The 14,453-nt window shown below is 44.9% G+C and overlaps 1 protein-coding gene across 1 annotated transcript in view; it reads left to right on the forward strand.

The window, feature by feature from the left end:
* LOC124595588 (phosphatidylcholine:ceramide cholinephosphotransferase 2-like) overlaps positions 1-14,453 on the forward strand; it is a 324,775-nt gene that overhangs the window by 42,332 nt on the left and 267,990 nt on the right. The window lies entirely within an intron of this gene.

Raw genomic sequence — 14,453 nt, forward strand, 5'->3', positions numbered from 1 at the left:
ACATGATCAGTTCTCCCTTGTACGATCAGTGCTCGCGTACGCCTCCACAACTTGGGCCCTAACAGAAGAGGACATTGAAATGCTGGAAGCTTTCGAAAGAAAGTTTCTTCGAAGAATCATCGCCACAATTTGTGAAATAGATATATGGCGAGGAATATATAATCATGACTTGTAGATCATTTATAGAGACCCTTCTATCAGAAGTGTAGTGAAATAGTTCAGACTGATATGGGGTGGGCGTCTAACACTGATCAGTGATGCGGAAGACCCAAAAAAATTTCTAGGAAATCCGGTAGGTTAGGGAGCTGAGAATCAGTTGGGAGGATAGGTTCATTGAGGATCTCAACCCCTGAGTTGTAGAAAGTGGAGAGCTGTAGCAACGAATCGAGATAAATAGTAGAAAATTGTTGAAGAGGTCTAGGCCCTGAACGTGCCATGGAGAAGGGCTGTTGATAAAATATCGATATATCGATGTTTTTCCCAAGTATCAATATACGTCGGCCATATTTTTTTCCTGATACATCGATAGATGGCTATCAGAATGGTAATATCGAGTGCCGATATTTTTGTTTTATGTTATAAATTTTTTCACAATTTTCGGTAAATATTTGAAGTTGTTCATTTGAAATTGTAGTAGAATATATTTTTACTTTTTACTTTGACTATGTGAAGGAGTCCTACTTTTTGAGGTTTCTTCACGTCCAATCTTTGTCTTTGAAAGTGTGAAGCAACTATATGTGGTACAAAAAAAATAGAAGTCCGATTTTCCTGGGAGGTGGCGGTGTGAATAGAATAACAAAATTAACGTTGTGACGAAATAGCACATCAGCTGCGTTAGAAACAATTTTTAACGCAACTAGTGTGCTATTTCTTCACATTGGAATTCTTTAAAAACAGATGTTGAAAATGATGAAGAAATATCTTTACGGTGGGCGGAGATGAGTTAGGGGAAATGCTGACGTAATCGGCACTCGGCGCTACCAACAGAACTGCAACGTTTAGCTTCACCACGCAATTTTGACACTATAGCTGCTAGTTCGCTGGTGTAGGCAGAAACGAGTAAACAGGGTAGACGACATGAAGTGTTCCGCACAAATCCGGACGACAGATCGAACAGCCGCGCGGAGTGGCCGTGCGGTTTGAGGTGCCATGTCACGGATTGCGCGACCCCTCCCGTCGGAGGTTCGAGTCCTCCCTTGGACATGGGTGTATGTGTTGTTCTTAGCATAAATTAGTTTAAGTAGTGTGTAAGTCTAGGGACCGATGACCTTAGCAGATTGGTCCCTTAGAAATTCACACACACACACACACACACACACACACATACATACATACATACACTCACACACAGAGACCCATTGGACGCCTTTTGTTGTGGCACTTACAGACAGGTACCACTATTAGCAAATTGGTTATCGCCAGTAGTGAACGTACGTCGTTCTCCTTTCAGTTCTTGCTCTGAGAGGATAAGAAGGCTGCTAGCTTGTTGATGTACACAATATCTAATAATAAATCAGTACTTAAATATACAGCTCTAAAACTGGCAGTATATTTAAAATGTGCAGCCGATATTTTTATAGGCAGCCACGTCTATATTTCTTCCCTCGATATATCGACGTATCGATACTTTTGATATATCGAGAGCCGTCCAATGTACATCTTTAAATTTCGATATATATGGGATTCCCGATATTTTTAAAAATATCAACGGTCCTACCGTGAAGCCACAAAAGGAGAAGAAGAAAAAGAAGAAAGTAATTTTAACAGTCTCTCGCTGGTCAAAGCATGCCTAGCGACTACTATTTAAACTGCTTTAGCATGTTTAATAGTGCAGGGAATCAATCCGGATCACCAGCAAAATCTTCCGAGTAAACGTGAGCAGCAGTATGTCGCGTATTTGTTTCACACCCCAAGAGTGTGCGACTTGGGGCCGCGCTTGAGATTTCTTGCGACGCCAGACGCCAGAAAAAACAACGATTCAATCCTCTGCTGTTTATAATTCCCCAAGAAGTGGAAGTACTCCTTTTTTTTCTTTAGCTTATTTTTCTCTTTTAATCGCCCTCGACAACTTGGCCAGGTACGAATAAGTGTGTTTTCTCGCTGAGACTTGTTTTGTTGTTGACTGTCGACCATAGAAAGAAAGTTCAGCAATTTACCCGTACAAAGAAATATCTCGGCGTTGTAAATTAAGTTGAAATAAAAATTAGGGGCCCGCAGCGAGTTACTAATTTGGCTGGCGAGGACGTGCAGCTGACGCGGGAACTCCTGATGTTTCCAGCTGCGGCGCGCGCCAGTGCTGCCGCCTTCCGGGCGTCCCCGTAATTACTGCCGGGCCCACTAATGCGCTTAGCCGGGAGTTCGAGCCGCGCACAACTTTTAATGAAGCGACGCCGAGGCGTTCACACGGGGCCAGGCCGCTCTGCTGTCGGCGTCGCGCGGGTGTACTCTCCAAAGAGCTGGCAACGGCTGCATCGCCATCAGAAGATGGACACGCAGCCCGTCATGAAATGTGAACAATGCAGCGTGCGATATACTGTTCAGAGGACCTAGGTATAACGAGAAATCTGTTCTTGGAGCAGTATATCTTAGACAGCTGGAGCAACGAACTGTTGGTTGGAATGATTCATCGGAAAGATGCAGTCAATAACCAACGGTAAAATGCCCCTATCGGAGCCCATCAGGCGAATATGCTCGTGCTTATAATATTTGCTCAGGAAAGAGGGGTACCAGCTGTCTCGTTCCACCTTCCCCACCATCTTTCCAAGGCTCTGTCGCCACTCAATGGGAGTCCAGTTGCGGTGTTGTCATGCAAATTCCAGCCTTCGTTACCAATGAACAGGAAACAGCATGGGTGCTTGAACCAAGCGCCTGCTGCGGACTTCTATATGTAGCAACGTTCAGTGGACGGTCGTTGAGGAGATACTGTTGGTAGCCCCTCGGTCAGTTGCTCATCAGTTGCACCACTGTTCGCCCGTACACATCTCCCCAGCCGTCGTTCAAGCTTGTCATCTATGGCCCATGGTTAACCAGTTGCACTGCGCCGATTTTGAATAGCGGCATTTGGCTATGCGCGGCGTACTTTAACAATGGCAACAAGCAAACAGTTTACAAACTTAGTCGTTTCGTACATACTTCCACCCTTAGCCCGAAATCCTCATTCCCTTTTGGAAGTCAGATAAATTTTTTTCGCATTACGACAACAACTGCACTGTTTTCCATGTCCCACCGACACGCTTTATACAGGGTGATTTTTCTTCCACCGTTTACAAACTCTAGCGATTGATCGGTGAGAGAATACGGAACAAAAAAGATCTAAAGAAGTTATGTCCGGAAATGCATGGTTTCCATGGTAGAGACCATTTATTCAATCATACTTTGTTACAGTCTGCGGTCTACCATGCAACCACAGTTGCACTATGCATGGTTTCCTCGTAGAAGGTTTCCTCACACGTCATGCCCTTGCGCCCTCTCCTGCCACACTAACTGGTAGTGTTATGGCCGATTCACTTCTCATGCTGACTCACCTTGTAGTGGATGTGATACAGCGTTGTACACAATGGTTCCGTATTCGGATCGAGATCTCACCGATATGGTTACGGAAAGGCAAATGGCAACGGGTGGCGGGCAACAACGTAGTATCAGGAGACCTATCCCCGCCGACAACAACCACAGCAGTCAATGAAACTTCCTGGCAGATTAAAACTGTGTGCTGGACCGAGACTCGAACTCGAGACCTTTGCCTTTCGCGGGCAAGTGCTCTACCAACTAAGCTACCCAAGCACGACTCACGCCCCGTACTGACAGCTTCACTTCTGCCAGTACCTCGTCTCCTACCTTCCAAACTTTACAGAAGCTCTTCTGCAAGGTTCCTAGAAGAGCTTCTGTAAAGTTTGGAAGGTGGGGACGAGGTACTGGCAGAAGTGAAGCTGTCAGGACGGGGCGTGAGTCGTGCTTGGGTAGCTCAGTTGACAGAGCACTTGCCCGCGAAAGGCAAAGGTCCCGAGTTCGAGTCTCGGTCCAGCACACTGTTTTAATCTGCCAGGAAGTTTGATATCAGCGCACACTCCGCTGCAGAGTGAAAATCTCATTCCACAGCAGTCAATGTTTGCAACAGTGTTTCGACATTTGTCTGAGACAGGGGCGTTTCAGGAAGCAGGAAATCATAAAGGGCGTGCCCGAAATGTTACGAAAATGGATTAACACTGTGGAACTCAGCCACCGTGTCAATACCAGGCAGTTGGCCCGGCAGTGCATAGTAAGCTAGAAGCCAGTGTGAAACATTCTCCGTAATTGTAACAACCCTTATTACCTATAGCGTGTGCAGGGCTTACTAGCGATAGACTTTCCATATGGGGAGCAGTTTTGTCACTGATTTGTTCAACAGGCGGCCAACGTTACGTAGAGTGGTGTCTTCAGCTTTCATAACAGACAACTGTGGGATAGTATGCAGAATCCTCATGGTATGGTGGCAGCGAATCATCAGCATCGGTGCAGCCGGAATGTGTGGGCCGGGATAACTGGCGACCGTATTTGGGACCAGTCTTCCTTCCACGTCGCCTAACAGGCCGGAACTATCGGCGTTTCTTGCGGGTGACTTTGTCTACCATGCTGGAAGAAGTGCCATTGATGATTCGAAGGGTTAAGTGGCTGCTACATGATGGTGCTGCAGCCCATATCGCCGTTAACGTCCGGTCGCATCTCAATTCTGTCTTCCCTGGTCTATGGGTCGGACGGGGGTATCCAGTTGCATGGCCTGCTCGTTCACCGGATCTCAAGTGCGATTTCTGGCTACAGGGCCATCTCAAAAGTGTCGTGCATGCAGAGCCCATTCAAGATATGGAGACACTGGAGCAGCGTATTCATACTGCCTTTGACCCTGTTCCGATGTAGCCTGGCCGATGTGAACGTGTGAGACAGAACATGCTACGGCGCGTTCCATGCATGCGCTGAGGCACGTGGAAACCATTTTCAACACACACTGTAACTGTGGCTGCATGGTACAGCGCGTATTAGACCGCAATCTCTGTAACAATGTATGATTGAATGAATGGCCGACCGAGCGAGGTGGCGCAGTGGCTAGCACACTGCACTCGCGTTCGGGAGGACGACGGTTCAATCCCGCGTCCGGCCATCCTGATTTAGGTTTTCCGTGATTTCCCTAAATCGCTCCAGGCAAATGCCGGGATGGTTCATGTGAAAGGCCACGGCCGACTTCCTTCCCCGTCCTTCCTTAATCCGATGAAACCGATGACATCGCTGTCTGGTCTCCTTCCCCAAACCAAACCAAACAAATGAATGGCCTCTAGCATGGAGTCCACGCAGTTCCGGACATTAGTTCACTAGACCATTTTTGTTCCCTACCCTCTCATCGATCAATCCCTAGAGTTTGTACAGGGTGGAAAAGAAAAGTATACCCTCCACTGCTAGTGCTGCCACTTGCGGTCTGTCAGTGGTTACTGCACGCTGACATCGAACATAGTCGGTGGTCACATTAATGTGACTGGACCGTGTAGTTGTAAAGACAGCAGCTGTTAGGCTGAGGTTTGTTGGACGAATCCCAGCGCAGTGTAATTTACCCACGAAGAAGAAAGGGTGCTACACACACGGAAGGTGGACCGATTCTTTATTATTACTCGCCAGTCCAAGATTTTCACCTTTTCACCAGGTACGATTAATAGTGTACACAGAGAGGATTCAGAGAAGCGCGGCGTATTTCATCACGGGTGCGTTTAGATAGCGCGAGAGCATCACAGGGACGCAAAACAAACTCCAGTGCGACGCGCTACAGGTGAGGATTCCCGGTAAAAATCAGTGGCTTACATTCCGAGATGATTCAGTCAACATATTACGTCGCCAAAATGACCACGACGGGAAAAATAAGGGAATTTATAGCTCGTACAGGGATTTGCCGACGGTTCATCTTGCGTGCTTGAGTGACAACTGGAGTGAGAAAGGAGGGAAACTATAGCAGTACCGCCATCTGAAGTAATTTGCGCCACACCGTAAGGCGCCTCCTGCGGAGCACACATTTAGATATAGGTAATCGAAAAACAACGACCTGCAGCACACGTGACATTGTTGCGCGTAAAGTCACTAGTTCAAAACAGAATTACCGAGCAATGTGGCGCAGTGGTTAGGAGACTGGTCTCTCATTCGGGAGGAAGACTGTGTCTGAAGATAGACATTTAGGTTTTCCGAAATTTCCCTAAATCGCTTCAGGCGAATGCCGGAATAGTTCCTTTGAAAGGGCACGGCCGATTTCCTTCCCCATCCTTCCCTAATCCGTGCTTGTGCTTCGTCTCTTATGACCTCGTTAAACACTAATCCCCGCCTCCTCCTCCTCCTCCTCCCCCTCCTCCGTCATTCAGCGGTTCCTGCTGCATACACAGCCATTGTCCATCAAAATGGCTAGGTCTGAAGATGATCTTGTAATGATAGAAACGGGCGACCTCTGAATGAATCTGCCTTGCGACCTAGACTGTCATAATTATTTTCAAAGATTATAATTCGATAGCTGATAATTCGAGTAATGTATTCAAAAATTATCATAGTGCTGCGACCCATTTCCAATGGCGTTCGATGAATATTTTGTGATTCTCAGGCACTGCGTCTTCGGCTACCAACTGAATAGAATTATGGACGGTTATTACGGACGAGTGGGCAAGGAATGACAGTTTGTGTTGTTATCGACCATTGTGGAAGTGGAACACGAGTTCTGTTTTACTTCAAATCTAACTGGCCGTGTAATGCCCTTCCGGTTTCTTCGGATTCATTTACAGTGTGTTTTATTCCATATTGTACCGAGTCTAAGGACGAAACAACTCTCACACTGTTTAACGAAGGAAAATAACAGAAAGCCAACGAAAATAAGTCTGGTCACGACGGAAACGCACGGTCAGCGTAACAGCTCACGGGCGACAAATCGCGCGTTTGTCTGCGCCTGGAGACATTTTCCTTGAACGCTGCTTTAATGCGCTCTCGTGTGCTCGGATGTAGGTAGACTAATAGATTTCCAAATGCGCGATTCGAAAACGTTCTTCATATTTCCGTCACCTGAACTTAGCATAATTATGCTAAGTCGACAAGTGCCCACGGGAACCAAGCCAAGCACTGACCCAGGGTCGTGTTCAACACGCGTACCACGACCCACGTTCCCTGGCAGAAACCACGGCACTCGCATTGGCCAGGTTTCACCGTGTTTGCTGACTCGGCGCGTAAGCATTACTACAAAGGTGAAGTTGGCATCAACCCAAAGGCTGATTTTGTTGTCTGGCTTCTTTATACCATTTTTGTACAGGCCCTATGAGCCACATGACCACAGAAGTGTGCTGCATGCATCGTATTGTCGACACACGCAAAAAATGCGATAGTTACAACCTTCCGCAGGAGGGTACTAAGTGCCTGAACCCGCTTAAGAAATTAAATTTCTTTTATGCAGCTGGTTGCTTATTGTGTGTACGGGGGTAAGCCAATTACTATCCGCAATTTAGTTATATTTCTGTTTATTTTGGCAGTACTGTTGTTTTACGTTCATGACGCATGCTTTGTTTATTTTTTGTTATATCTTTGCAGTTTTCAAGCTGCTACGTTACTTTCGATATCGCTGCCGTGTTGTTAATCATGGCTGCTCCGCTGTCTATTTGCACTAAAGAAGAGCAACGTTCAGTGATCCGTTTTCTGTGGTCGGAAGGCGTATGAGGCGCCGAAAATCACCGAAGACTTTCGGTACAGTACGGTAACAGTGTTTTGCCACAACGGACTGCCTACGAATGGATTGATAAAATCCAAAATGGTCGCACAAGTGTTGAAGGAGCCGGACAATTGTTTATGATGAAGGAGCCTGACGACCGTTTACCGCAACAAATGAAGAAACCATTGAGCGTTCACTTAAAATGATTCTCTTGGACAGACGATTAACTACTGACGAAGTCGCACATCGTCTGCAAATTAGTCACAGTTCTGCCTACGAAATCATCCACAACAGACTTGGGTTTCTTAAAGTTTGTGCAAGATGGGTCCCAAAACAACTCACACAGTTGCATGAACAAACGCGCTTGGACATCTGCAAAAAACATTTGGCTCGTTATGGTAACGGTGGGGACAACTTCTTAGACAGGATCATTACTGGTGACGAAACATGGATCCATCATTTCGAGCCGGAGAATAAACGGCAGAGTATGGAATGGAAACATCCAAATTCGCCGTGCAAGAAAAAGTTCAAGACCCAACCGTCCGCAGGAAAACTGATGCTTACGGTTTTTTGGGACGCAGAAGGTCCAGCACTGGAACACTATGGGGAAAGGGGCACAACAATAAACAGTGTACGTTACAGTGAGATGGTTACTGCCAGACTAAAGCCTGCAATTCGAAGCAAACGCCGAGGATTGCTGTCAAAAGGTATTGTGTTGTTGTACGACAATGCCCGTCCACATACTGCTGCCCAAACTGCTGAAACGCTCCAGAAACACAAATTTGAAGTACTGGATCATCCTCCATATAGTCCCGGTCATGCCCCTTCTGGCTATCATTTTTTTGGTCCACTCAAACAGGCATTAAGGTGCCGTCGATTTGCCTCGGACGAAGCAGTGAAAGAAGCGGTGCATTCCTGGCTCGCAGCTGAACCGAGAACCTATTATGAGAGCATCAGGAAGCTTGTACAACGATGTACCAAGTGCGTTGACACGCAAGGATACTATGTCGAAAAATGATGTTCTTGTAAGTTTCCTATTTGGTTACAATAAAATTTTATAACTACCTTGCGGATAATAATTGGCTTACCCTCGTTTATATGTGCAACTACAGTTGCTGAAGAAGGATAAAATATTAAACTTCTGCTTTTACACGAGGCACAATGCTGTCTGCTCGTTGACACCAGCAGCAGTCAGAAAGCAATCAGGACCGGTCGATGTCATTTGATTTCTGTCAGTTCAGGTGCTCTCTTCACTGGCATCGTCAAGAGTGTTCATAGAGCGCGCGTGCAGTAGCTCTGCTGCGCGTCTCTGCTGCCATTCTATATTCTATGCCCTTTACTCTCATGCAAGGGGCTGAGTCGTCACGTAAAACTTCGGGACGAGCGCCGTGTCCCACGTGGAAACAATGTAGAGGTTTAGCACTTACCCACATACACATTCAGCATTTAATCTCAGACATCAGTGCTTAAGGGCTGTTTTTCAGCAATGTTATTCAACAATGACACATTGCTCTAAAAAATGTAGTGAAACTGGAGTCCAATTTGGATAATAAATATAGACATAATTTGTTGCTTGCTGACGACCACGTTGTTCAACTTGAATACCGAGAAGATGTGCAATATACGGTGAGCAAAACTTATAAAGATTACAAAAAAATGTGGTCTGAAACAAAAATTGGAAAAAAAACAAAGTACTTGGTAGTTGGATACCTGAGAGAAAGCTTCCTAACGGACATTCGCTTGATGCGATTACGGTTTGCGGATCTCATTATCTCCTATATCCTTCAGGTAGTGACTAACCTGTGGACGGATGTCGTCCTCTGGTACTGTGTATTTGCCCTTGTCGTTCTTGTTTACTCAACGTAAGGGTCTGTAATCTCGCCAGAATGTATAGAGTTTAACAAGTCCTTACTGACAGCGCACACAAATCTCCAAGATGGTGTCAGAGTAAACATGCACTGTATCGCCCTCTCTATATGTCGACCTTCAGTAGTCTTGGACACTGCTATCCGTATTATCTCTGACCTTAAAATCCGTTTCGTGTGTGAAGAGGACTGGCTGCTGACACTTCGAGGGCGGCCGTAGTCCTATGTAAAAGCTCTCGTAAGTCGTAGATAAACACTTTCTTTCCAGGTGCGCAAGTCAACATGTTGTAGGGGGAATTCGTCTCTGATTAGAATTTCAGGGTGATCAGTTGAAAGCAGCCAAAATGTGCCGCTGTGAGAGTTTCGCTAGACACGTTTTGTCAAGTACTTCATTTTCGGACTACATCCGTTACTGGTTTCTCGCATTTTTGTACCAAATTACAATCTGGATTAATGATTGTAGCGCACAAATGTACGCGGTATAATCACATTAAGGAATGCAGAACAAGTAGTACAGTGATTAGAGATGGAAAATGGCAACTGGGTAACGGAAAGCAAAAAGTGAGAAAACATGGGAACATTGTTTGGAGAAGCTTTATAGGTAACTAGAAGAAATTAAGCCAATTAAAAATGAGGACACTATTCAAGAAGATTATAGCGGAGACTCAATCCTTCTCTCTAAATTACAAAAAGTTTTGCTCCAACTTTGAAGGAATGAATGACTGGGTTGGAATCAAACACCAGCGGAACTCTTACGGCTATCAGGCCAAAAGGCGGAGCAGGAACTGTACGAACTCTTGAGTGCAATTTGTGCAACTGAGGATCTTGCTTCAGGTTTTAAAGATAATATAATTATTACACTTCCTTACATTACATCCGCCCGGTGTGGCCGAGCGGTTCTAGGCGCTACAGTCTGGAACCGCGGGAAAGCTACGGTCGCAGGTTCGAATCCTGCCTCGGACATGGGTGTGTGTGATGTTATTAGGTTAGTTAGGTTTAAGTAGTTTTAAGTTTTAGGGGACTGATGACCTCAGATGTTAAGTCCCATAGTGCTCAGAGCCATTTGAATCCTTATATGACAACACAGTCAGTGTTGTATCACATGCGTCACAGATATTCACAAAAGTACTTTATCCAATAATGGAAGGAATAACTGAAGGTACTGGAGACGACAATTTTCCTTTACGAGAAACAGGGACACCAGAAAAGCAATTTTAGCACTGCAGTTAATAGTAGTGGCCACGTTTAGGAAGTATAAAGAAACATACACTCCATTTGTAGATTTTTAAAGGATTTTGATAATGTGCAATGGACTGAAAAGTTTTGCATTCCTAGGCAATGTGTTATGTGGTAAAGGGGCTGAAGGAAAATCCATTCTCTTTATGTGAAGGACCTGGACAGGTCAGCAGAGGTGGAATGATACAAGAGAGAGAAATGAAGAAAGGTATCCGGCGAACTATCTCCTGTCATCACTGATATTTGATTTATGTAGGCCTACTGAAATGGAGGTGAGGCACGTAAAACAACTGATGTCCGAGTTGTTTGCCACGGACTGAAGATCAACATGATATAGTTTTTTATAACACAGTGATAGTCACGGATACTGAAGAGGTATTGAGTCGGCTGCTTAATGAAATGTAAAATGTTTTAGCACATCAACAAAAAGAAAACTAAGTTATTCGTGTGCATAAAATATGGATATTTTGGAAAGGTAAGAGTTGAGACACTTGAAAAATGATTTAATTTTCCTGTCGTCGATGTATAACAAATGCAGAAGGGAAATGTAAGAAAGACATAGCGAGGATTGCACAAGGCAAAATGACTTTCTTTAAAAAGGAACAGCTGCTGACAGCCAAGAATATAATCCTTGAAACCAGAAATGATCAATGAAAAGCTTTATATTGATGCACGACGTAGACAATAGGGAAGAAATAAATGGAACAATTAGCAGGTTTTCGAATGTCGTCTTACCAGGTGACTACAGAAGACCAGTTGGATTGATTAATGCGCGAAGATAACTGATAAAGAACAACATAATGAGCCGAAGTGAGAGAATGGTCTAACGTAGCTGAAAACAGTAGTTGAAGTAATGGTGTAACAAAAGAATCACAGAGGTAGGCCTAGGTATGCGTGTATGGTATTAGATACAGTAGCTACATTGAAATGAATACGGTAGTTGGCGAGCAAAGGGGCTCTAGAACTGCCTTAAACTTGATGACCGAAACAACAACCGTTGGTATCCTGGACACATTTGTGAGGTGCACACACGAAGAATCGTTTAACTGACGCAGTGCCCGAGACAGGGACGCGGATAAGGTTCCTACCAACGCTGATGTAGCTCTGACGATTACGAGCCCCAACTGTGTCTGTCTGAACACGGCGAGGCTGGCACCGCGTAAGCCAGCGTTCGATAGCAGACGACGCACGGTGCACGGTGATTCAGCTGCCCCTATCGACGTCTTTTAATACAGCCCGCAATGTTATATCTGGCGTTCAAAAACCACGCGCGAGATTTTCATATTCTCTCGCTCTCTACGCGCAAACTGTTCGTCCTACGGAGAAAGTGAACAGGATCTTCTTGTGAAATTTAATGTAGTTAACAAATTTTGTTCTGATATATGTTTTCGCTAGACGCCATAATTTTAGAGTTATTCAAGAAAACGTACAAAAGTGACCTTAAAATCTATCCCCACTCCCACGCTCAGCCCCCACCGGTTATAGTTTCTAGTATGCTGTTCAGATTACATTAAATTTATACTAGTTCTACAGATCATGAACAAGACATTTCGTTATGATGTGGAACGTGTCAGTCTAAGAAAAATTTTCTTTGCATGCTATAATTCAAGTATTTTTTTAAAAAAGGTGATTACTAATTTCTATCTAAAAACTCAGTAGATGAGTTCATTGCATTGACTGGCCTTATTACGCCACCGGATTAGTTGAACACTTAAAGATTGTAAAATTGTCCTTAGTGTAAATTTTATCTAATCATTTTGTGAATTTTAACAGCATAAAATAACTAAATCGTTATACTCGTCAAACCTTCTGAGTGTAGCGCTACTGTGCTTGTAAGGGTTAAGTTTGGATCGAATTGTCAGCGTAATTAGTTTTAGCGTAACTTTTACAGAAGTCGTTTTTCTTTCATTACCCTAACGGGCACGTTTAAATTAATAACGTTAACGTAATAGCCGATTATGATGGTGCCGTAATAGTCCAGTCAGTAGAGACAAAAAAAGGTCGAATATTGGGAATAGTTCGTTAGTCGGAAAAATTGTGTACACTGATGGGAGGGAGTGCCACAAACATCATGGAAGAAATCCGGACTGGCGAGGGATGAGTGTGGGGGGTGGAGGTGCGTTTGAAGGTCACTTTCGTACATTCTTCTTGAATAACTCCAAAACTGTGGCATCCAGCGAAAACGTATCCCGTCCAAAACTTAACTACATTAATTTCCTACAAATAGGTCCTGTTCATTGTTTATGTAGGGTCTAATAGTTTGCGCGTAGCGAGCGAGAGAATGTGAAAATCTCGTGCGTGGTTTTTGAAAGCCGGATGTAGTATTGCGGGTTGCATAAAACGACATTGGTAGGGGCAGCTCAATCACCCTGTATACAATAACACCGACTGAATTCGATGCCAGCGCTGGCATGGCAGAAAGAACGGAAGAGAACACACTAGCTCGTAAAAACCCTGGAAAGTATCGCTGATGTAGTTCTGGCAAACGTCACGGAGCTCGCCATTTCGCTTAAGCGGTCTGGAACCACATGTTATGCAACAGTGACCTCTACGCCACAAAAGACCGGTCCACTAAGGCGGCCGTGAGGAATAATTGGTTGTAGCCTAGGACTTGCTTCTCTCGCTTTCGATGTCCTTCTACAACAAAGCGAATTTATATTTTTTGACAGGTGCTGGAAATATGGCAATGAAGGATATCACTTCGTTTTTCGATTACAACTTGGTGAGAATAATGTGCAAAGCATGAGCTGATCGCAGCTAGACGTCCTGTAATATGTTTCGTCTCACCAATTTCGGCGGATGATAGTGTCGAAAAAAAGGTGGTTTGCTTACGACTTTTGAAAGTTTAAATACAGTACACAAACCACAATCAGTGTTACTGCTATAAAATCCACCCGCTACCTATCTAAAGCGCCAATAGGTGTGAAGTGTCACAGGGAATGTCGCCTTTTACCTCATCCAATGGGTGTCGCACTGACGTCAGTCACTTTCAAACATTTTTCTACTTTCGATTGTTTATCCGTCTCACCAGATTCATCTTTTACGACAACACCTAGGAGTACTCGTGATGTATTACACATAGTGCTATTCACATAGTATGTAATATAAGTAATATGTGTGCCACATTTGATTGAAACTGTTCCACACATTCCACAGTTGTCCTCTACATCACTGCCCCCTCCCTCCTCCTGCCCAAACTCCCACACGTATGTGTCTGCTGTGGTGAGGACATCACCAGTCAGCGTTACCACATTGAAAATTTAGAATGAGATTTTCACTCTGCAGCGGAGTGTGCGCTGACATGAAACTTCCTGGCAGATTAAAACTGTGTGCCCGACCGAGACTCGAACTCGGGACCTTTGCCTTTCGCGGGCAAGTGCTCTACCATCTGAGCTTGGAAGGTAGCAGACGAGATACTGGCAGAAGTATAGCTGCGAGGACCGGACGTGAGTCGTGCTTCGGTAGCTCAGATGGTAGAGCACTTGCCCGCGAAAGGCAAAGGTCCCGAGTTCGAGTCTCGGTCGGGCACACAGTTTTAATCTGCCAGGAAGTTTCCTGTCAGCGCACACTCCGCTGCAGAGTGAAAATCTCTTTCTGGAAACATCCTCCAGGCTGTGGCTAAGCCATGTCTCCGCAATATCCTTTCTTTCAGGAGTGCTAGT

The sequence above is a fragment of the Schistocerca americana genome, chromosome 2 (assembly GCF_021461395.2).
Source record: "Schistocerca americana isolate TAMUIC-IGC-003095 chromosome 2, iqSchAmer2.1, whole genome shotgun sequence".
Lineage (NCBI taxonomy): Eukaryota > Metazoa > Arthropoda > Insecta > Orthoptera > Acrididae > Schistocerca > Schistocerca americana.